The 25,335-nt window shown below is 39.9% G+C and overlaps 1 long non-coding RNA gene across 2 annotated transcripts in view; it reads right to left on the bottom strand.

The window, feature by feature from the left end:
• LOC137757134 (uncharacterized) overlaps positions 1-25,335 on the bottom strand; it is a 154,681-nt gene that overhangs the window by 1,453 nt on the left and 127,893 nt on the right. The window lies entirely within an intron of this gene.

Below are 25,335 nucleotides of genomic sequence, written 5' to 3'. Positions count from 1 at the left end.
CTGCCTTCTGTCTCTTAATATCTCACAGACATTTGGGAAATACGACTTCTATTCATTGACTTCTGACCAGTCACTCTACACCTTATCCCCACTAAGACTCAGGCACAAGTATGGAGTGCCAGAGGAAGGACGAACACCTGCTATGCTAAAAATTGCCCCATCTCCTTGCCTGCTTTCCTGGAAACAAAGATGTGCACTTTGACTCTCTTCCCTGAGGGTTCTTTCCTGAAACTGTGACAAGATTTCAGAATTCTTAAGTTTTGCTGGAAACTGAGACCAGCATTTGTTGAGGTGAAGGGAGAGTGTGAAGGGGGCTCAGCTAGAATTAAATCACAAGGCTTCACGTGGCTGCCAAATGTAATCTTACACATACAGTCTTCACAATTCCTAGGTGGCAGTCCCGCTCTAGTCTGTACTGTTGAATCAGTCCTGGATGTATTGTGCTTAGAACTTAATGCTACCTTGTAAGACAGCACAGCATTCAGGGAAGAGAATATAGCTTCATAGGGGAAATACAACCATATCTTATAGAGCTCAGCTAAAAACACTGGGACTGCTTAGAAAAAAAATAGAGGGAATTTGAAATCCCCTTCAAATATCTCTGCTATGCAAAAGGTGCATTAGGCTTATTCTGTATGGAAGCCTCATGGGATAGAGTCTGGCTGAATATATAGAAGTTTCTATGAGTTGCCCTGTCCCAAAAAGGAAGACTCACTGCCTCAGCAGAATTTAGGCAGCATCCAGGCACAGGCTAGATGGCCCCTTGGAAATTTGGGTACTGACCTTTCAGCCTCTTTCCAGTGCTGAAGTTGTATGAATCTACAAAACCAAACCACTTGTGGGAGGTCCAAAGGTGCTCATGGGGCAGTTGGAGGATAATGTGAGAGTCAGGCGATACGGTCAGGCCATTCAAGATGGCTGTCCTCTTGCTCATTGTCATCCCCTAGTCGACCAGCACCTGCTTCACCTACAACCTGCCCCACTTAGTGCTTGTTCTAATGCTTAGGCCAGAACGCTTCCACCTGCTAGTTTATTAAAGGGAAACATCTGCCCTCGTGATGGTCATTAATCTGATGGGCTGTGCCCCAGCTGCTGGTTTCCTGGTAACTGATGAGCCAACCTGATGTCAATTCCCACTATAAATGGTAGTCTCCTCCTTTCTTGAGTGGCGAAGGTTATTGTCATGTCCTGCCTGCTGTCTGCCGTGCACGGTGGGGTGTTGCTCCAGGACCCATTGTTTCAGAAGTGTAAGATACCCTATCCAGTAAACCATTGACGTCTCTGTCACTGTCTCTGGGCTCTTTGCTCTCAATGCTGGGCAAGCACAGGGCTTGCAGGTCTGTGGGGTGCAGCCCAACACATACCAACTAGGCATATCCTTGTTTTGGTCTTTTCTAAGCCCAGGATTTCTTTCAAGGAGGATGAATTCCCTGCAGTGAATGTGACTGTAAAAAGAACATGGGTTCTACAATCAGAGATTCCCTGATTGAGAACCTTGACTCTTCCATTATACTAGTTGTGTACATTGGAGGAAGGCAAGGAACCTAAGAATCTCAGTCATAAAACTGAGGATTATTATTCCCATCTCAAAGGGTAGTTGTGAGAATAGAAAATCATCTGTATACTGCCTGGTGTATGTAGTAGGTGTTAATTGCTGCAGGTGCATAATTATATGGTACATAAATATTGTGGCCTAAAAAGCCCACTTCTAGACATCATGGGAGAGGATGCTCATATGGCAATAAGTCCTGAAGGCAGCGAGCTAGGGTGATGTGTGTCAATTACCTACTTCTTAAAAGGCTCCTTTTTCCATCAAGAATACATACACTTATGTTAATATGGAAAAGAAAAAAAGATCCTACTGTGGAAATTGTGCTATAAACACCTAAAATGTGGTAAATGAAATAATAATCACAGTGATGAACTTTATCAAAATTTACATGAAATGAATAATGCAAAGGCAGAGGAAATTATTCTCTACTAGCAGCAGAAATCCTCTACACAGCTCCCTCTTAATTTCAAGATTCTTCTAGTGAAGCAGAGTCTGTCTGATTATTAGTACTCTATCTTTTTAAAATCAAATCACCTAAGGATGGAAGCACTGGTCACAAGGACAGTGAGAATTGTCTGATTTCTTTGCTGAAGAAATAAATTCCCAAACTAAAAGTTTTGATTTTCCAACCAGGAGGGCAATTATTTTCACAGATAAATAGTTGGCGAGTTTGATCCAATTAAACTGCTTAGTTTATTAACTAGCTATTCTGTAAAATGTAACCCTCAGCTATAATTATTATGTATAATTATCTCCGTATTTAATCTACTTTCAGGTATTAAGCCTATATTTAACATGGCCAGCCCTTCGAAATTGGAATCAAAGATCTCTGATCTGGTCAGTCTTCACCACATGTATGGGGTATTTCTGTCATGAATTTGCACTTTTACCATCCCTCGAAGGACACAAACAGTAGCACTGGGTTCTTTTGCGTTTTGACAGGAACATGCAATTCACACTGAATTAGTAGTATTAATTAAAATTCCTACTAAAATGATTCCGTATGCCCACGAAAGGATGAGTAGATTTGGTGGAACATTCACTCCTAACTTAAATTGGTAACCTTTAATACACAGGTAAGTTAAGCAGTCTTTTCACTGTTTGGGTTCCTTCAGGCAATCTGGTTACAATACATGACTTAATGCCGCATCCAAAGATGCCTGACTTTGAACTTGTGAATATATAATGCGCAGTCGGGAGCGTGTGTTCCAGAAACACAATTCTCTTGCTCTAGCACAAGCGTACTTGCACACAGGAGAGGGGGCAAGTTATCTGATGGTGAAGGCTCCGGGGACAGCCCCTGGCTTCCTGCCCTACCTTCATGTGGCAGTAATTTCCCTACATAAGAGGCAGAGGGCCTCTCCTTGACACACGGTGTCTGCCTTGCCTCCCACACACAAACCCACAAGAAAGTCTGACCCAGCAAGTATTAAGAAAGAAGTCCTGAGCTGACCACACAGCAACTCTGGAGCATGAGCCGTAGCCACTGCCATGCTCATGGGAAGAGTTTCACTGCATCCAGTTGGAAGTGGGCACAATAAAATCCCTTTATCAAGAGTCCCGGTGGAGTGTTGGCAATTGAGCGCATATTCTCCCCTTGGTAGGAACAACTATGGAACAGCATGAAATCTATGCTTTGGCGGCAAGGGAGCTAGGTGCTAACATTTTTCTAAACTGAAAGAAGACGGATGATTTGGCCTGATACTTACAAGTTATATGATACATTAAATCACCTCTAAAAATAAAAACAAAAGATTTGAAGAAAGGTGTGAATCTTATGAAAGGAGAAGGATGGTTAGACAAGCTCTTTGCCTGTTAAAAAAAAATAATTTTAAAGCGTGTTGAGATGCACGAGTAGAGGAGACTAAAATATAGAATTGTGAACACCTAAGATGTTCTAGTGTGTTTAGAATTCAAGGACCGAGGGGTCTGAACAAACTCTCACAATAATCCAGAGAGCATTTATCTGTAATCAATCAAAAATTTCTCTTATCCAGTAATTTATTACAGAGTTCAGTAAATATCAGGCACAGACCATAGGCACTAAACAAACACAAATATAAAAAGAGACTGCCCCCACAAAACTCTATTCACAGATATAAGGTATAAACCCTCTGGATAGCAACAGATAAGCACTAAAAACTAAAGAAAATTAGAAAAACTATAGGCATTAAGACGAAAAATAAATATTCTAGAGAAACATTCACAAATTTTTTTCAAATTTCTCAGTGTGATACTGGGTCTTCACTTTCTTGCTGCTCTCCGCCTTGTCAGATTGCTTCATTGGTCAGAGACACTGCCTCAGTTTCCTACAAGGTCAGGATCATTGTTACTTCTCTTCTTCCTAACTATTGACCCAAAGAAGATAGCCTAGAATAACACAATCACAATGCTTCTTCCCTAAGGAATGTTTTGGGATTTCTTTCATCAGAATATTGTGCTTTCTCAAAGAACCGAAATGAGTGCAGAGGACAGCTTTGCTCGTGGCCACCACTAACCTCAGGGAGCAGATCTAGAGAACAGAAAGAAGAACAGGGCAAAGCTTCCATTCTCTGAGTTCCCGAGACTTGGTGATAAAGCCACTTCATTATTTGTCGTCTAATTCAATTTCAAGCTGTATTTGATTTGAAAAGCACAATGCTTATTAGATCAAAAACCTGGAGGTGATTCATAAAATACAGGACAAAGATATACAGAGTATGTATGAGCATAGTGCAGAGTGACAAAATTAGAGCACAAAACATGTATATCTTTTCCCTAATATGCTCAAGATTTTAAAAGTAAAATGAAGAACCTGTCAATGAGGCTGAAATTGAACCACTCAAACCAGGCTCAAGGTTTATAAATGAGGAAGAGCCAAACCAATAATAATATTGTGGCATTGATTCTTTATGGTCTCAGTCACACCCACCTCATCACTTAATATATTTTTTCTCCTAAAATGTGTTCAATCCTTTTTGACGGCTTGGCTCAGAGCATAGATAGTGGAGCCAAACCATATCCCTTTGGTTGGTCTTAAGCTTGGCTGGACTTTCAATGACTTCCACATATTAAGAGCCCACTCTCACAAAAGGCTTAATATAATAATGAAGCCACCTACCCAACAACTAATAAGAATCAGCATTTCCCGATTAGTCCTGTGAGCCAGGCACCGTGCATGGAGCCTTACCACAGTGTGTCACTTAACCCTCACAAGATGCTGAGGTAGGTAGCATTAGCCCCATTTAACAGATAAGGGAATTGAGGCTGGGAGGTTAAGACTTTGCCAAGTTCACAGAGTTCGCAAATGGTGGGACCTTGATTCCGTCCGTTACATTCAAACTGCTGCAGGTTCACAGGCTGTTGTTCCGCTATACTTTGAGGCAAATTTCCTGACAAATTAGGATCGCCGCTTCTGGAAATTTGGAAAGCCTCACATTGCTTCATCATGTGAAGACTGGCCAGCATTTCCTGGGCAGTCTGGGAAATAAACTGCTCACCTTCAGTTAGTACAGAGGTCTAATGTTCACAAACATGCAATCAATTACTAACCCCCCTCCCTCTGCCACCAGCACCTCCATCAGCAGCAAGAAAAAATTAGGACTGCTGCACACCCACACTGCGGATTATTTTTTGTGATTAGTGATTTTTTAATTTCTTTTTTAATGTAGTCAATGGAGTATGAGGTCTCCTGTATGCAAATACTGGGGGAGGGGTTACACACTGTGTGAGTTACCTCAGGCCAAACCCAAAATAGCCCTGGTCCTCCCATCCCTGAACTTCAAAGCCAGCCCCTTCTCCTTGCTGCCGCCACTGCCGCTGCCGCTGCGGTAACTCTGCAGTGGTCACAGGCCGCGCAGCCTGGGTGGTCCCCCCAACCCAAGCATTCCCCAAGCCGAGCTGCAGAGCAACCACATGCATCGTTCTGGGGTGGGGAAGGCAGGGGAGAAAAAGACAGAGCTGAGAAATACACTCTGCCTTCCCCCCAACTCCCCCCTGGGGAAGGTCAACTATATACAAGCCGACTGTGCTCACACAAGGCAAAGCTTTTCCACAGTACAGCACTGTCCCGCACTCCCGGTGTGTTGCTTCCTGACTACCGTGCTGCGACACGGGAGGCCACGTGGCACTCATTGGTGGGAAGATCATAAAACTGGAAGGAAAGAAGCCCAAGTTCTGACTCCAGCTATCATTCACAAGCCCAGATTCCCAGCGTTCTATGCCCACATCTGATACTCCTCCGGGTATTGGGCACTGGGGCTTATTAGTTTGTTTCCTGATGATGGGAAAAATATAAAATATTTCTCCCAAATTTCCTCAGCCCCTGACTCTACTGGAAAGCACTGATTTGCAGCAAGCAAGTTTCAGTCCTCAAGAGAATTCAGCTGGAAATCAGCTTTCGCATCTTTCAGAGAGCAGACAGGAGGTTTCAGGGAGGACCTAAGCTCACCTCAGGCATATCTCTTCTGTGGAGAGAGAACAGAAGGTTTTTACACTTGGGATGACTTTTCAGGGGAATCAGGAACTGAGCAGTGACATTATCCCTGCCGTACATTGGAGAATCCTCTTTCTCCAGCCTGTTATGGGGCTTTAATCTGAGGGACATTATCTGGAAAAGCCTGGGAGAAACAGAGAACCACGAGCCTATGCAGCTCTGGGGGGAGTTTCTTTTCTTTATGAAACTCACAAAGGAATCGGTCCTAGGATCTGAAAGAATACTAAGGTTTTTTAAACTAAAAAAAAAAAAAAATGGCCTCTGGATGTTCCAAGACCACGGGCTACAGAGTAGGGAGGAAGAACTGGCTTTTCTTTGAAACTAGAAAATCCATTTGCCACCTTTGTCCAACAGACACAAGGAAAAGATCCCATGATCATAAATTATTTTATCTAATTTTTTCCCTCCTGGTTTCCTTTGTTGTGAGTTCCAAGCTGCTTACACCTTTCCATCCTTTACAACTATTGAATCTCTTCTACAGATCTGTAAAAATAAACAGGCCATTTCCAGATTACCAGCCAGCGACACCACATCCTGTGTTGGAGCTGATGATAAAAAAGAGTGAGGCAGGTAGTCCCCCAGACACATCTGGGAAGCGTCCTCTTCTCTGAACAGAAGCACACAGCATTCAATTCTAGCCAAAGCTTGTTTGGCCTGTGGTCTGCTGAGTTGAAATGGTTATGCTATTTTTTTTTTCTCTGAATCTAAAGATTATGTTTTTCCTCTGACATTTTTCCTTTTTAAAAATTTTGATATATAAAAAAATAATCCCCTGGGGGAAACTCTATTGGCTTTAGCCATGAATCCCAGGTGCTTTCTAATTAGCTTTAAAACTTATTTTAGAAAAACTTCAAGTCGAAGACAGCTAAAGCAACCAGAAGCCACAGTTTGGGCTAATTAACTCTTCTGGTAACATCTAGTGACTAGAAACTGTGGTCGCAAATATTCTGTGATGATGTAGCCACTCAAGATCTTATCTGCTCTTTTAACTTCTTTTAAATTAATCAGCTTTATAATGATTAACAACCCGAAGTTATTTTTAGCTCTAGTTCTTATTTATTCTTCCATTTATGTATTCTTCCCTTTCTCCCATTTAAATCCTCCAATCTCTGCTTAAAACACAGGAATTTCATGAAACCAGCATCACTCCCTCTGCTCCCCACACATGTGCAAACATACACACAGGGGGTACATGGAGGGAATAATCTTTCTTTCACATCCTGAATTTAGCATCCTCAGAAGCAAGGGCAGACAGAAGATAGGCAAAGAAAGGGAAGAGTATTGCCAGAACTCGCACTTTGCTCCCCAGAATCTTAAGCCTTCCATCTGTAAAGGTTCTGTGATGTGTGCTCCCACCTGCCCTTCTGAAGGCCAACTGCTAGCTTCTGTGCAGATATAAGGTGGAGGAATCAGCCTCAAGGAAACCCAGATTTACATATCATAGGACCTTAAGGGGAATTTTTAAAGATACATGTTTACCACTCTTTTCTAAAATCCAGAGAGCTCGCAGGCCAATGCTGGTTATAAGACCTACATGAAACAAAATATCATTTTTCTGATACATTGATCACCAGTCAGAAGGTTAAACTGAGATTTCCTGGTAAAGCAAGAAAACAGCTCTAAAAGTTGAACTAAAATGAATAAATATGACTACAACAATAGAAACACCAAATGAACATTTTAGTCCTTATTTTCTGCCAGACACTGAGCTAGGGATTTCTGCATGTGTTATCTCAGCTGAGCATTATAAACACGCTCTGTCCGCTCATTCTGTTCTCCAATTATCCCCCCAGGCCGGCCTGCCATATGCCCACCTCCTGCACAGAGATGTGGAATAAGGCAAGACCTTTATACACAAGCACACCAGACCAGTCCAAATCCACCCTGAGGACTTCCACAGCCTTAATCTCAATGCATTACTTCCTAGTGGGAGGAAAAGAGCTCCATATTTGTCAAAAAGAAAAGTCTCAGTGTTTGTCTGCCTTTTCCAGGTGCACTTCCTTCAAGTTTCTGGGAGTATTTTATCTACACAAGGAGGAACACTCTGGTGTCTGGATCAATATCTGTAAAACCTTTTAAGCTATAAAAACCATGATCTTCAGCACTCAATATATTCCGACAAGACCACCCTCTATGTCAACTGAAGTGGGTAAATTCTTAGGTAGGGATTTTTAGACTCACTCCTTGCCTACTAGCTCTTTCAGTGGAAAAGTCCGTAATCATTAAGCTAGATACAAGGGGACAGGCATTCCCAATTATATAGTTTTAATTCCCTATAAGTCCAACCAGCACAAACTTCATCACTACTTTGTAGTGTTGCTAACTAATGAGCTGAATTTTGGCAGCCTATTAATCTTAATTTTGTAAACATTGATTTTTTTCCCTGGGTTTTGAATGGAGCTAAAATTAGCATTTTTGTTGTTGTTTTGGGGGTTTTTTTTAGTACAACCTCCATTTCAACTTCCTGCTACTGGATATTTTATTACAACAAACAGCTCTATCCTTGACCAGGGTCTAAAAAGAACTCAGAAGAGTTCTGGGAATAATGGTCCCACCTCTCATCTTGTTTCACACACTTCCCCTGTCCCTTCTGGGACACGGAGCCGCCATTGACTTCTAAGGAAATTCACTTGAGGCTCAATTAAAACTACGGGGCACAGAGAAGAAGAGGCATGTCCTCACCTTTTCCTCCCCAGTAAGATCTGTTTCCAGGACCAATCCTATATAGGAGGACTTTTGAGGGCTTATGGTATGAGACAAAACTTGGAAGTTCAACCCAGCTCTCACTCATTTGACAACTGCTGGTTCATCTCAAGTTTCTCTCATAAGTGCAAACACCTAAAAATTAAAACTGAAAGGCTCTCTCCCACAAAGAAAGTGCTCATGGCTTCCAATTTTCCCCCAACTCTCTCTGGCTTCTTAGTCATTGCCATTTAGCAAACACAGTTTAGGGAATAGCAGTTTTATTAGTGTAAGAGACATGGGGTATAAACTACACTCTGTTTAGGTAAGCTACCTGAGGTCACTTCACATCACCCATTTTCTCATCGTGGGCTCTCTTTAGCATGTTCTCACTCAAAACAGGCTATATACTCTATCTTTCTTCCTTTTTTTCCTCTCTGATAGCATATTCTAGAAGGCTTTGAGCCCCTTCCCCTTATTTTCCTCAGATCTACCACATTGGAGCCTCCAAGACTCTCTCTTCCTTTCTACACTGGACCCCTTCAGTCTGTTGCTATTACTTCATATTTCTGCAATAAAATACCAATCCAATCACTGAGCATGATCTGCTCGCTTATGACAAACAAACAATCACATTTCTTCTTCTGAAGCATCCTGACATTTATCACTTTCCTTCAGTTTCATGTTACTTACTGAAAGTCTAAAAGCAGTCACCAAATCAGTCTTGGGGGGGACAAAAAGCATTTCCAGGCAGAAGGCTATGCTTGTGGTGATGAGGAATAAAGGCCCCAAAGTCAGCAGCAGACAGCCAGGTAGAAATCTCAGTTCTGCTGTGTACCACCTGGGTGTCCTTGGGCACATTGTATAAGCTCTCTGTGCCTCCTTTTTTCCCACCTGCAAACTGAAGGTAGAATTGTCTCTACTTCACAGGGTAGTTGTAGAGATTAAACGAGATCCTGTGTGTAAACCCTTAGCACAGTGCCGGGTGGAAAATAAATTCTTAATAAATGTTAACTACAAAACAAAAACATACAACATTGTTTTAACTGAAGGTTACATCAGTCCCCAATTGCAGTTTGAGAAGTATTATCCTACTGTACCGCCCTATTTGCAGGAACATTTTATTCTGTAGTATGAGGAACATGGAAAGGTATGCATATATGTATGTGTGTGTATATATATACACATATATATGTATATATGTACATATTTGTACATGTATTCTTTAAACTTCTCTTTTACTGACCTGCCTCATGCAGTAAATGCCTACTTTTCATGACATGCTGTCAACCAGCACTGTGAAAGCTAGGAAGAGGTAGGAAACATAGTTCCTGCCCTCTGAAATCCAGCTGGAGGAGAGGACACACACTCTACAAGAAACTAACAGCCACACAAGAGCCATCTCACAAACCTGTATTAGTCATTGATTAAATGAGTGGCACAGACAGTTCTTTGAGAGTTAAGACAACTCCTGCCTGACAAGGTCTAGGAAGGATGCAGGGAGTGAGGAGAATTAAAGCTGAACCTTGAAACATGGGCCTATTGGGACCAAATAAAAGAAGTAAGGTGAACATAACTAGCAGGGAAGTTTCAGAAACAGAGGCTCCAGAGTCTGGACAGACTAGAGCACATTCAGCAGACAGGTTCTGAATTCTGCCAGAGCAGAGCAGGAACATTTCATACCTGCACCTAATGGAAGACAGAGCGGGATCAGCTTACGTTGGGTTCACAGGGTGTGGGCTTTCACTTTGAATCTGCTGTTTTGGTCCCTGTGTAACAACGAAATTTCATCTGGAGAACTATCTCCTAGCAATTGACAATGGTTCATTAGGACTCTGTGTTGGGGATTCTGAGGCCACTGGCTCTTAGGGAAACAAAGCATGACTGATTATTAATGTCTGCCATGAGGAAGGAGAAAGAAGTAGCCTACATGCTTTATGTCTGCCATCGAGGCAATGTAAACAATCGAGGTCAAGGAGGGCTATTTTAGCCAAAGAGTGACATGATAAAAGAGAGGTTTTAAAGAGATTAATTTGGCAACAGATCATAGGACAGGCTGCTGAGAGAAGAGAGGAGGTAAGGAAACCACTTTGGAAACTTCTCCCAAAACCAGGACAGCAACCGTGCAAACATAAAAGAAGGAATACATTTAAGAGACTTTAAGAACAAGTCAATATACTTAGCCTGACTTCTACAGAGCCTTTAAACTGAGTGAGGGCATTTTTTAATAGACTTGATGTTTTAGAGCAGTTTTGGGTTCACAGTAATATGGAACAGAAGGTACAGAGATTTCCCCACACCTCTTGACCCCAACACATGCATAAGCCTCCCCATTATCAACATTCCCCTACCACAGTGGCACATTTGTTACAATTGATGAACCTACACTGACACATCACAGTCACCCAAAGTCCACAGTGCACATTAGGGTTCACTCTTGGAGCTACACATTCTATGCGTTTGCACAAATGTTTAATGACGTGTATCCACCATTATAGTATCATACAGTGTGGTTTCACTGCCCTAAAACTCCTCTGTGCTCTGCCTATTCCCTCCCCACTAGCCCCTGGCAACCATTGATCTTTTCACTGTCTCCACAGTTTCACCTTTTCCAGAATGTCATATAGTTTCAGTCATATAGTACATAGATTTTCAGGTCGGCATCTTTCACTTAGTAATATGCACTTAATTTTTCTCCATTAGAATGAGCTTGATAGCTCATTTCTTTTTTAGTGCTGAATAATATCCATTGTCTGGGTGTACAAAAATTTATTTATCCATTTACTAAAGGACACCTTGGTTGCTTCCAAGTTTTGGCAGTTATGAATAAAGCTGCTATAAACATCCATGTGCAATTTTTTGTGTGGACATAAGTTTTTAACTCTTTGGGGTAAATTATGAAGGAGCCCAATTGCTGGATTATATGGTAAGAGTATGTTTAGTTATGCAAGAAACTGACAACTTATCTTCCAAAGTGACTACCATTTTGCATTCCAACCAGTAATGAATGCAAGTTCCTATTGTTTCACATCTTATCCAGCATTTGTGGTCAGTATTCTGGATTTTGGCCATTTTAATAGGCATGTAGTGGTTTCTCACTGTTGTTTTAATTTGCATTTCCCTGATGACATATGATGTGGAGCAGAGTTAAGGCGTTTTGATTCTTGAGAAGGGTGTCATTTTGTCTAGTTCTTCCAATAGCAAAGATTTGTTTTATTTCATTCATCCAGTACCAAGCCTTGTCACCTAGCAGACAGCAAAGTAAGAGGGTATTTGAAATATAGTACAGGTGAATTCTGACAAATAATAGCTAAGGAAAAATTTGGATGAGGTGTATTTCTAACATCAGTGAGTATTTTGGTAAATATGGTAAAAGCTTTTTCCTGGTGAAGCAGAGGCCACCTAGAGGGAGTCAATGACCTTGGGCAGAGGTGTTGGAAGATACTAAACATAATCTTGCCTTCTTCATAATTTTGACCAACAGCTCTGGCCCTGCCTTAGTCACCCACTTTTGTCTCTCCATCTTGTATGCACTTGTACAAGGTTACATCATGGCAGTTATGCCAGAAGTAAAGCCAGATCTCATTTTAAGGACAAGTCTCTAAAAGCCTCCTGGAGGATAGGGCAGAGGGAAAGAAGGAATACTGTTTATAATCACTGACACTGAAAAATGTATTTATTTGTTATTTTACTGAGGGACCACTCTATATGAAGCTCTGAATTAAAAACAATTTCAAAAGTATAGGAATGACATATAGCCTACAAAACCATATACCCTTCCTAGAAGAAAAAACACGTTTATTAAAATTAAGGAATACAGCAAGAGATGGCATAGACCCTATATAGCAAATATCCCTGCCTTGTACCAAGCCAGTAATAGTCTTATATATGCTGCCAGTCGGGTGAATAAAAGTATGACTTGGGGGACAGGAATAACCATTCACATAAGTGCTGAATCACAGAGATTTCCCCAAGCTTGGGCAAGTGCTAGGCAAGAGGGAATAACAAATGAAGAGATGCTGTTTGGAGAAGAATGGGCCCTGACTGGGGCTCCCGCCTCCCTGCACAAATGTGTTGATTATGTGACTCCAACTAGGCTGAGGGAAAGATGGTTGGAACATTTCCTTAGACAATGGCCTGATTGAAAGGTCACTTCCTGCCACTTTCCATATCCCTGAGGGGAAATCCCATGCTGGCTCTGGTACACAGGGATGGCTATGTTGAAAGCCAGGCTTCTGAACAAATGCCTGCCTGCCAGAGTCACTGGCCTCTACTTTGGGGTTTAGAGATGAATTAAAGATAAGTATTCATGCTTAAATGTCCACTCAAACATAATGCAATCTGTACAATTTTCAATTCACAACCATTGCAAAGTAGCCGTGAGTGTTTTTCTATACTTCGTTGACCCTATGATTTTTCATACCATCTAAGAAACAGAAATTCCTCACTCCCAAATGAGCAACATTTTGAACTCAACCCTGACCCTAACGTGATAAAAATCTGTGCCGTTGAAAAGAAACATAAAGTGTTTTGTTGTTTTGTTCTGTCTCTTCCCCTGAAAGCCATCCAAGGGCAGAATCCTGTTGCCTGTGTTCACAATGAATATGACATAGAAAGAACATGATATTTTAGACAGAGCTTTCAGAAAACTCTATATAAGGACAAAAAGAAACATTTGATGCTGAATTCTTTCCTAATTTAAGACATTTTGAGTCCAGTTTTTATTTATTTATTTTTTTAAAGGAATAAGACAAATTCCAGGACAAATGCTCCTGGGATTTCTTGCGTGAGCTGAACGTAGTGATGAGCAGACACTGTCTAAGTCATTGCAGGAACCCTAGATAACCTAAATGTTCCCTCTGTGTGCCCAGCCAGCAACAGCCTGCAAACAAGATCTCACCCCTTCCCCAGCTGCATCCACACTCCCTGAACTCTGACATATTTCACTACCCTAGCATTTCAAACATGCTGGTGTGTTATTTTGAAATTGCTCTCACATTATTTCGTGGGAGCATTTAATAATCGAATGCAATGCTTATCAAAGCAGATGATCTGCAACAGAATCACCTGGCGTTTTTGTTTTTTTTTTTAATAAATGTATTTATTTTTGACTGCATTGTGTCTTCTTTGCTGCCCACAGGCTTTCTCTAGTTGCAGTGGCGGGGGGGCTATTATTTGTTGCAGTGTGCGGGCTTCTTATTGTGGTGGCTTCTCTTGTTGTGGAGCACGGGCTCTAGGTGCGCGGGCTTCAGTAGTTGTGGCACGCAGGCTCAGTAGCTGTGGCTCGTGGGCTTAGTTGCTCTGCTGCATGTGGGATCTTCCCGGACCAGGGCTCAAACCCGTGTCCCCTGCATTGGCAGGCAGATTCTTAACCACTGTGCCACCAGGGAAGCCCACCTGGCGTCTTTTTAAAATGCAGATTCCTGGGCCCCTGCCTGGAATGTGGAACATCTATGCGAGAGGCCTGGGTATCTGCAATGTTAGAGAAAATCCTGTGGTTTGGATCCACAGTGTAAAGAATCCTGGACTCCAACTATAGTCTTAGTTCCACTATTCACCATTCACTGTAGACTTTCAGCCAGTCATTTAATCTCTGGACTCAAGTTTTTCCAACTGTAACATAGGATTATTGTGAAATAGTATATGCAAAAGTACTCATAGATATAAAAAACTATTCACACGTGTACTTGTGAATTCCCTAGTTAGATGATAAAATCTTTGAGACCCAGGAATCTCTTTATTGTACTTTCCTTATTGGTAATGTCATATTTATAGCTGGATTTCAGTAAATAGTTGTTTAATGTACTATACAGCACAAGATTCGGAAGCATTTGCACCCTGATACATAGAGAAAGTTAATTAGCCAACAGGAGTCCACATCAATGTAGAATTTACCTTGGACCAGGGTCGTCCCTAGGATTTGAAGGTTAATCAACTATCAGAGTTGATTAATTAAACTGTTGTTTGCTGTCTAACAAAGCTTATTAAGGTGGACATGTAAGGCCTCCTTGCCTATTTATTCAATTTTCCAAGAGAAAAATAACTCAGGTAGCCTGACAAGTCAGGCTGACTACCCAAAATGGATCAGAGTTAAGAGTAAGGAGATTTTGTTTTAATTAAAAAAAAAAAAAGAACTTTTATTATGGACATTATTTTAATGCTTTCTCATGTCAATACATTTAGTACTATATTATATCCCTACTTTACAAATGAATAAACTAAATCACAGTCTGATTTGTCTGTCTCCACAAGAGGAAAAGACCCATCAAAGGGTTGGGCTGATCACGTGGGCCTGACAGGGCATCCTGCACCCAGAGAGCCATGAATCTGCTGCCAACAGTCCCTGAGTAACTGACTCCCTTGTGCTCTGTTCTATGGCTGACCAACTCCATTTTTTTTTTTTGATTGAGGTATTTATTTCTTTAAATATGGTAAAGTCTTCATTCAGGTTTAGGTCAGTTTTATAGCCTTGGAGTTATTTCGTCTTGTAAAGTCAGTGTTTCCACAAGTTCATATTATGTGGTAAAAAGATGAGCACTTTTTTATATGAATAATTATGTATTTATGATATGGTTATTAGAAAAAAATGTATAACCAGTATACCAATCCTAATTTCAAAAATAGTATTACAAAGATGAGGTTAAATAATTTTAAATGGTGAGTTGATATAAAGTTAATTTAATGAAAAACATTAAATAATAGTTTAGGTATTGTGCAGATATCACCAACTTGTGAAAGGAGTAATAAGGGCAGTTTGGGGAAGACTGGTTTAAATTGACTTTGCATACCTCTCTGTTTCATCTTGAGTTGCTTTTATAATTTAACTTTAAGAAAAAATATTCGTTTCTCTATTTTCAAGTTCTTCAGCAGCTGCCTCAAAGTAGTCCCTCTTGAACCAACAACATATCTGTACTTCACTTGAAATTATGCAGCTGATTATGTGATTCCAAATCACACTAAATACAAAGATAGTAATAATAGCTTCATTTATTGACTATTAGCATGAATTATACACTGGTTTAGTCATTGTACATATAGTGTTGTTAATTATCAGAACTCCTGTGGGGTAGGTATCATTATCCCCAATTTATAGGTGTGCAAACTGTGAAAGTGAATAATTACCTATAGCCCCCTAACATGATAAATGTAGGAACCAAAAATGGAACTCAAATCTGTTATTCCCTTAAGTCTTTGTTCTTTCCCCAATACACATTGCCTCTCTGTACTAAATTTCCTAAACTATACGGCCAAATATTTTTAAATGTCTTACATAGTAAAGTTGCAGTGAGAATACTGAAGTTGTAGAAGAACTATAGGCTATATCTGTATGTGTCTTTATGTGAACTGAATTGATTATATTTGTAAATGGGTTACTTCCAAAGTGCCGGGCACCTTATTATATCTCCTTTTCAATGAAGCCAACACTCCGTTCTTCCCATGGAGATCAAAACCTGGCAACCGTATTCGCATATGAGACCCTAGCTGGTCCTGGCCCGCTAGGAATCAACATCTTTCCTAAGTCAGAGTTGCTCTGATTGATTTTCTTTCCTGCAAATCTGGACTGAGGACTACTTTGCTAAACAGAGGACATGTAAATTGGGGAGCTGTGAACAGTAGAGGGTGTAGAGAAGCAGAGAGGGAAGACTGAAGCAGAGGTGTACCTAGAACTGGAGAACAAGGCCTTGAGATGAGAGAGAGAGAGAGAGACAGAGAAAGAGACTATATTACACAACAGAAAATTTAACACTTGGCCTCTAGCTAGAAAATTTTGAATAAAGAAGAGTATCTCAAGGAGTGTGAGTCCCTCATGAGCCCCTCCTGCCCTTGTGCTCTGTGAAGTATCCTTACAATAAATTCTTATGTTTCAATTAAGCTAGTCTGACACGGATCTCTGTTATTATAACCATAAGGGTGTTAAGTAATATAGTCGCAATGTTGGAAAGAAATTTCTCCTTAAAAATTTTCCTTTGAGTAACCTTGAACCATTCAGTTTCTTCTGATCATTTACTGGTAGTGACCATATTAGAGATGATTTCAGTTAGTTCTAGAAGCCAGTCCATTTAAACCAAATTGTAATGTATACATTCAATATGCAGATAAATGACTCAAGTTCTTTGATGGGTTTCATTAAATTGTCTAAATATTTTTGCATCATAAAGACATTCAAATGAGAAAATATCACATTCTTCCCAAAACCACAAAAAAAAAAAAAAAAAAAAAGGCTTCATTTATCAAACAAACACCTATTCATCTCACTTAGCTCCTATTCATCCTGTCTTAACCATTCTTACTGGAAACTCCAGAATAATTTTTGGCCCAGACGAATGTAGAAGCAGATTTAGAACCCAAAGCATGTATATTTAAAAACTGCCCCTTACTTAGCATGTGTTAATATGATGGTGCATACCAGAGGAACAAAATAAAATCATCACAAGAAATGACTGCAAAACACAAGCACTCTGGATAATTCAAATGAAGCCTTTTAGCTGGCTCAAACAATTTGGTTTTGATTTCATACATCACCAAAGTGAGACATTAAAGAATACTCTATACAGGGCACTTTTTCTTTTGTTCATCCATGTTTTCCCCTGGGTTTAAGAAAGAAAAAAAAACAGTGGAAAATCATAGCATTTTTTCATTGAATTGATTTTTTTAAATGAGTTTGACAATTAAAATCAGATTTTTTTAAGCAAGAAAAAAATACATATGAGTAAGAAACTTATACTAATAGTTGTAGCAGAATGTGGATTAAATTATTGGTTTTTAAACCACGCTTTAAAAATGGCATTGACTCTGGAATGGAAAAATCAGTAAATCCAAAGTAGAACAAGATTTCAACACTAGTAAAATTGAAAGCTAAATTAAAACTTTGTGTACATTATTTGCAAACGTAATAATCCTAGGAAGATTCTGACTATAACATCTTCCTAGCTGAAGCTGTTCTTTTCCTAAGTGTTTGCTTTCACTGATTGTTTCCAGTTTATTAGAGAAATTCTTCAGGCTATAGCTATTGAAATCTGCAGTTGATCCTTCAAGTAGATTTTGGGTAGCAAATCCCCATGGGCCTGACTATCCAGTCTGTTGGCCTTGTTTCTTTTGGCCTAAAAGTTTTTCCTTTCAATATTTCCTGCCCCACGAGAGGAAAGGAAAATCTAGAGAGGTGGGAGGTACCATTGCTTTGTGAGCTGCCATAAAAGTTGGCAGGTGCTAAGAGACTGGAGTGCTAGGAGACCACTAAAGTTATAAATACATGTTTTAAAAAAAGCTTGTGAGTAGTACATTAATATTATTGTATGTCATGCTGTAGATGAGTTTACTTCTACAAAGTGAACCCCTTGCTGAAAAAATGAGCCAGCAGAGATTACTTTTGATAGGAAGAATTAATGCAGAAGGCTTCAACTGAATACTTCTTTTTGAAACCTAAAAACTCAATGTGCATTACTCATTAGGAGTAATTATTAAGCCCTGTTAATATACAAGTATATAGCAGAGTAATGGACCAGGCTGGCCCCCCACGGGAGAGTAAGCAACTTCCCGTGAAAAGCCTGTTAGAGACAATGTCTCCCTAAATTCCCACAGTGGTGCTTCAGTCCCTGGTTAATGCCAATGGAAACCTGTAGCTGTCAAAAAGCAAACACCTTTAAGGCTCCATGCAAACTCTTTCTGCTACTTACAGGATCCTTCCCCTTACTCCTTTCTTTGGGAAGAAATATTTTTTCCTTTAGTCTCAATTTCAAGGACATTCCTTATCTGAAGATTTTCCCCCATCAGCTCCTTCCTTTCACCCAACCACCACGGCAGCTGAATTAATAGATCAATCACATGCTCCTCTGTGTTACCATAGCACTGTGTTAATACCTGTAGCACAGTACTTATCATGTTGTATTATAATTAACTCTGTGTGCATGGATCTATCATCACGATCCTGGAGATTTCTGAAAGTGGGGACAATATGTTATTCATTTAGTGCTTTGTTTATAATAGGTACCCAAAAGATATTCATCAGAACAAGTGAATGAAATTCTCTTAATAGAAGTATACTCATGCTTTCACTCATTCCTACCTCTATTCAACAAGTAGTGTTACTTAGAACATATTTTGTGTCTTACTGCAAAATATTTTCAGATCCATTACTGAAAAGCAGAGGGTAGAGAAATGGAGGTCCCTGGAAATCTTTCAAATGGATGACATCATGTAGTGGACAAGTGCAGAGAAAAAGAGACAAGAATACAACTTCTCCTGATTAACAATTTTGCTTATGGCTATCTCTGATACTAAACATATAGCATGTGCTTGGTGAAGGCTTTTTGAATGACGGATTAATTGATTACAGTTGAGGTTCAACTGTTTTCTGTCCAAGCAGGCGATAATAACATCTGCTAAAAATGTCATCTTCTACAAAAACTTTCTTATAAAGTTTTGTCCTAACTATTAACCCACACAAGACTGATGCCATTCCTTACTAAAACCTTTAAAATTTCTTGTTTGTATATCTTTATACTCTAAATATTTATCATCATGAGTATACTTATACAGTATTTGCTGATACTTGGTGCCCTTTTTTAATATGCTGATTTTCTCAGAATTAGAGAAAAACATTTTCTCTTTGAACTAAAAACTAATATTTTTATGCTTTTATAAACCAGGAATTTGATTAATTGGTTCTTCACCAGAACAGTGATCACTTAACATTAACAATGATCACCCAGAGGCAGTGCAAGTTTTGGGGCTCCTTCTGTAGTCTCATCAAGTGACAAAATTACATTTGGTGCCATGTTAGTATCAAGCATAGATGACCATACCATAACTTCTTAAGCTTTCACAGTTGAAAGAGACTTCAGGAATACTCTGTTTCAAGTTCAATGCAAGAATCCCTTCCCCCCACTTCCACACCACTAAAATCTGTGGCTATAACCAGGGGCAGAAATTGTCTTCCACATCGACAGGCTATTCCATTTCTGAAGAACTCTGATTCTTAGAATGCACTTCCCTTTACTTAGCCAAAATCAGATTCCCTGAACTTCAAACACTGATCCTGGCTCTAGCCTCTAGTGTTTCAAAGATCTAATCTAATCCCTCTTCAAATACTGAAAGGCAGCCATGCTTCCCTCTAGGTATTTTCCAGTACAACTTATAAATCTGAATAAATCTGTATCATCCAGCACACATGTGTCTATTAACCACAAGGACATCATGAGAGATCACTTCAAAGGCCTTGCTCATGTACCGATGCCAGTATTTTTTCAACCACCAATTAAATAAGCAAAGTGAATTGGTCACGATTGCTCTTAAGAAACTCGTGGTGGCTCTTAATGATCACTGTCTACTTTTGGGTGCACATAGCAATATGCTTAGTAAATCATTTGGAAACTGGCTCATTTTGTTTCCAGAATCTCTATTACATTCTGTCACAATTCAACTGGTGGGCATGGGGTGGAGGCAGGGGTAGACTCTAAGTATTTGAAATGGAGGAAGGGGATAGATTTAACACAGGGAACTGGTTACAAAAGAAGCAGAAAGGCTCACTGAACAGGGATTGGTGAGGCAACCCAGAGATTAGAAATAGCAGGAAGTCACTGGGACTTCTAGGCTAGAGGAGAAAAGGGAGGAGCCTATGAGACCAGGGCCAGGACTTAGGGTCACCCAGAGGAAGATGGAACTGGGACAGGAAGGTAGAGCGGAGTTGCAGATACAGAGAAGCCACGGGACATTTCCGGAGATATCACCTGAGGCACAGAGAAAATAACCCTGGCTTTCCCCTTCCTCCAGCCCTTTACTCTCCCATTGGGGTTTCCCACTGGCTGAACCCACTGGGGAGTCAGCTGACATGGAAATCTGGGAAATGCAGCGAGCAGGGGAGGGGCAGAAATGGGTGCCTTTCCACCATTCTCCATGATTTTTCAAAAACTACATACTTAAAGAATATTCCAGTACTTTTGAATAAGTATGACATAACTGTGTTGCTATTGTTGTTATTGTTGTCGTCATTTACCTCCACAGCATTTACCAGTGTGTAGCACACAGGAGACACGAAATTAATACAATTTGTCTGATTTTGGAAAAATCGATTATTCCCTCAAAATAGCTCCTCATTTATTATCTTGTCTCTTGCTTGATGTTCAACTTCTGCTTAATCATGTTTGCACTACGTTTTTTAGTTTATAGCTGGTATTAATAAATAACTAACTGGAATTAAGTCAATCTAATTTTTCTTTCTTGGAGGGCTCACTTGAAAACATCTGCACTTACTGATTGTTTTTCTAACAATACACACCCAACTTTCATTGTTATGAGGAACATAAAATGTATCATAAAAGTGTTCAACTGACATTTAAATGATGTACATCAAAAGGTCTTTGATATTATATTTTCATTTTTAAAGTAATCCCCTTTTTTCTTTTGAAATTTTACTAAAACAATATATACACAGTATCCATGGCACAAACATTTTAGCATTTTAACAGCCAGGTAGCTTTATAAAATCGTCAGTCAGCTGACTGAATTTATGAATTTCACTAATCTTTCCACGACAAAACAATGGGCTTTAACAGTAATTGGCAGAATTGAACAGTAATTGCATCGTTGTGTTGATTCAGGATGCATATCAAGCTTTTCCTGACTGTCCAAAGTAAACATTTTAATAAAGGACACTACACTGATCTTCAAATGGTGACATTTAGAGCTGTGCTCTTCCATATAGTAGACACTGACCATGGAAAGCTACCAGAAACGTGAGATGTGGTTCTTCTGAAATGGCAAAAGCCAATTCTTCTGAATAAGCATAAAATATACCAAATTTCAAAGACTTAGTATGAAGAAAAAAATGCAAAATACCTTATTTTATATCAATTTCATGTTAAAATGATAATCTAGATAGACTGCATTCAATAAAATGTTATTAAAATTAATGTCACCTGTTTCTTTTTGCTTTTTAAAATTTGGCCCCTAGAAAATTTAAAAATATATATGTGGCTTGCATTTGTGCCTTTCATTGTATTACTTTTGGGTGGTGCTGGTCTAGAGCAAATGAAGAAGTGACTGCTGAGACAGGACATAGAAACTAAAGGAGAAGTCATCTCTCCTTTTAATTAGTTTGGTAATAGCAACAGATTCAATGTCAGACATTTAAAAGAGACAAGACTATTCTCTTCAGTCAAGCAAAACTCCCACTATGGTTCCTAAGAGTTCTGCCTGAGTGAAACAAATGAGATTAGGCCCGTGATGTTTACTTCATACTAAAACATTTTTTTTTCCGAAACTTTCTTAGTACACTGTTGGCTACCAGGCTGTGGAAGTGCAGAACCGAGAAAGGATGAAAGAACAATAAGGGAACAATTTGAAAGTGTTGTTTTGAAACATGTAACTAGTGCTGTCAGCCTGCTGGTTCTTTCCATTTTGTACATTTACATTTCCTGACTGTAGTTGAAGAACATTTCACTGCGTGTTACTATCAATCATCCTTAACCTAGAAGTGCACTGTACATTAGTAACAGTTAATTGGCATATTTAAAGTAAATAGCTACTTAGTTTTGTTGTGAAGGTTTTGCATACAAATCTCTAACACCACATGCTTTGTTTGTTTCAATAACAAATACCCCTGTCTGCACCATTGCCACTTCTGTCAGGAGATGAATAGAGATGCAATCGCATTGAAATACCCGGCACACCAGACGACAGCCCGAATGATGTGCAATGTGTAAGCAGGCCCTCCTTGCTCATCAAAGATGCCCACACAGAGGGGAGAACACACACACATGAAAAGGAGAGGCAATGGCAAGTTTTAGAAGGATGGTCAAGAAAGAAAAACAGAAAAAACAGAAATTATAACTTTGCCTATACATTTTCTATGCGTTAATAACCTGAAAGGGAGATTATTTAGCTGACACTGTCTTGGCCTCTGCCATTTGTTCAGTGTCAGGTTCATACTCAGCAAGCCTCCCAAAGCTTAGGGAGAGATATCATTCTACTCTTCATTCCCCTAGGAGCCCAGTAGCAAGTGGAATTGTGCCTCTTCTTTGGGTAGCAGAGCTGCAATGGGAGTGGGTTAGGTATTTGATAAAAGAACATAAAATGACATGAACTTCTTTCCAAATGTGAAGCCAATACAGCTATAATATATACCTTAAAAACAAACAACCCACATTATATTTTGGGTGAACTCCTATATTTCCTAAACCTAGAGGGATGAATCTTTAAATGAGTCCCAACATTTCCTTTGCTACCAGCACCAATAAGTCAAAAGAGACTATCTGGTAGTTATGTGTGTCTGGGGTTGCGTGTGTGTGTGTGTGTGTGTGTGTGTGTGTGTACTGTGAATCAGATGAAGTGCCACTCATTCCTCTAGCCACAACTCTGAAATAGAATTTCCACAGAAGAAACAATATAAATGGTTGTCCATATGGATCATTATTACAGTCTATAAAAACCCTATAAACTTACAAAAAGTTTTAAATAAATTAACATCATTAATAATAGTACAATTAGAAATCAGAAATCATAGTAATACTGTTGTTAGCACTAATAACATTATTTCAACTCTATTCAAGGGTTAAAGAAAAAAAGAACAGGTTTTATGGAAATAACCTGGAAAGAGTTAACCATTATTTATTTCTAATATTATTTCTTTGACAAAATTCAAATCTGAGATACCAAAAAATATTTTCCTTAGAACATCATTGACATACATCATCATTAAGCAGGCTTTGCTACTTTTATTATGGGCTATCAGCTATGGTATTTTTCAGTGCTTGGAATATGCCAACACGTCCTGCAAAGGTAGGAGTGGTCTGAGCATGTGTCCTTCATCCATTCCCATGTATGGAATCTACCTTGTAAGGAAAAAGAAGGAAAGTTGCAAATAATGTTATTTCAAACATCAGAAAATGTGAAGCGGGAACCTCTCTTTCTCAGTAAAACTATCAGGAAGAATTTCCCATCTGTTCTAAGTTTCTAACATTGAACTCTTCAGCTGTGGTCCACAGTCTTTCATGGTTCACTATAAATTTCTAAATAGATGTTTTGCCATCACTAACTTAAAACTAAAAAGTCAGAATTCCTGGTGTTTTCAAGGCTCTATTGCCAATGAAGTTTTTCCATATCTATTGGGAGCAACACCATGCAGGCTAATATTGGGGCAGCATGTGCCTCCTTGTCACACGGCCGGTTCAATTCAGGACTTCATCCTGTTCCTTCTCCTGGATAGTATTTCCAAGATGGATGTATTCCCTTCCTTCCACAACTACCATTAAAGCTCCTGAGTAATGGTTAACACATAACTAGATGACTGCTCTAAACTCCTTGTCATGGGTGGATCCATTGTCTCTATTTTGATCCATCTTACATAAAATGATGGAATTACGGACTCTAAAGTGGTGCTTCTCACAGACATAGAAAACAAACTATGGTTACCAAAGCGGAAAAGGGAGTGGGGGAGGGATATATTAGGAGTTTGGGATTAGCAGATACAAACTACTATATATAAAATAGATAAACAACTAGGACCTACTGTATAGCACAGGGAACTATATTCAATATCCTGTAATAAACCATAATGGAAAAGAATATGAGAAAGAATAGACAGATAGATACTGGATCACTTTGCTGTACACCAGAAACTTACACAACATTGTAAATCAACTATACTTCAATTAAATAAATAAATAAATAAAAAAGTGGTGCTTCGGGCTTCCCTGGTGGCGCAGTGGTTGAGAGTCTGCCTGCCAATGCAGAGGACACGGGTTCGAGCCCTGGTCTGGGAGGATCCCACATGCCACGGAGCAACTAGCCCCGTGGGTCACAACTGCTGAGCGTGCGCGTCTGGAGCCCGTGCTCCGCAGCGGGAGAGGCCGCGATGGTGAGAGGCCCGTGCACCGCGGTGAAGGGTGGCCCCCGCTTGCCGCAACTAGGGAAAGCCCTCGCACAGAACCCAAGACCCAACACAGCCAAAAATAAAATTAATTAATTAATTAATTTAAATACTTATAAAAAAAAAAAAAGTGGTGCTTGTTAAACTATCTGTGGTAGTGAACACAGTTCTTATTTCCTCCAATCCATAATGGACTGAAACTTTGGTAAGCTAAAATAAAAGGAATTTCTGGAAAAGTGATCACATGCTTGGATGTCACAGCTATGTCAAATTGCTCTGGAAGTTTCTAAATGATGACTCAATTTCTGTATGTCTCATCATAGACCTTTACCAGTTTGCTCATCTAAGTCAGTCTTCAGACCACACTCTGAGTAGCAACAATGAGCTACCTTCTATCAAATCACCATTATTTTCTAGGCTTGCCATTTAGATACTTCCAGTCCAAGCACCAAAAGTAAATATAAAACTAAGTTATCTGTTCAGGGCTTCCCTGGTGGCGCAGTGGTTAAGAATCCGCCTGCCAGTGCAGGGAACACAGGTTCAAGCCCTGGACCGGGAAGATCCCACATACCGCGGAGCAACGAAGCTTGTGCGCCACAACTACTGAGCCTGCGCTCTAGAGCCCGCGAGCCACAACTACTGAAGCCCGCGTGCCTAGAGCCTGTGCTCCGCAACAAGAGAAGCCACTGCAGTGAGAAACCCGTGAATCACAAGGAAGAGCAGCCCCCCTCACCGCAACCAGAGAAAACTCACGTGCGGCAA

The sequence above is a fragment of the Eschrichtius robustus genome, chromosome 2, assembly GCF_028021215.1.
Source record: "Eschrichtius robustus isolate mEscRob2 chromosome 2, mEscRob2.pri, whole genome shotgun sequence".
NCBI lineage: Eukaryota > Metazoa > Chordata > Mammalia > Artiodactyla > Eschrichtiidae > Eschrichtius > Eschrichtius robustus.
This window is presented reverse-complemented; position numbering and strand designations above follow the sequence as displayed.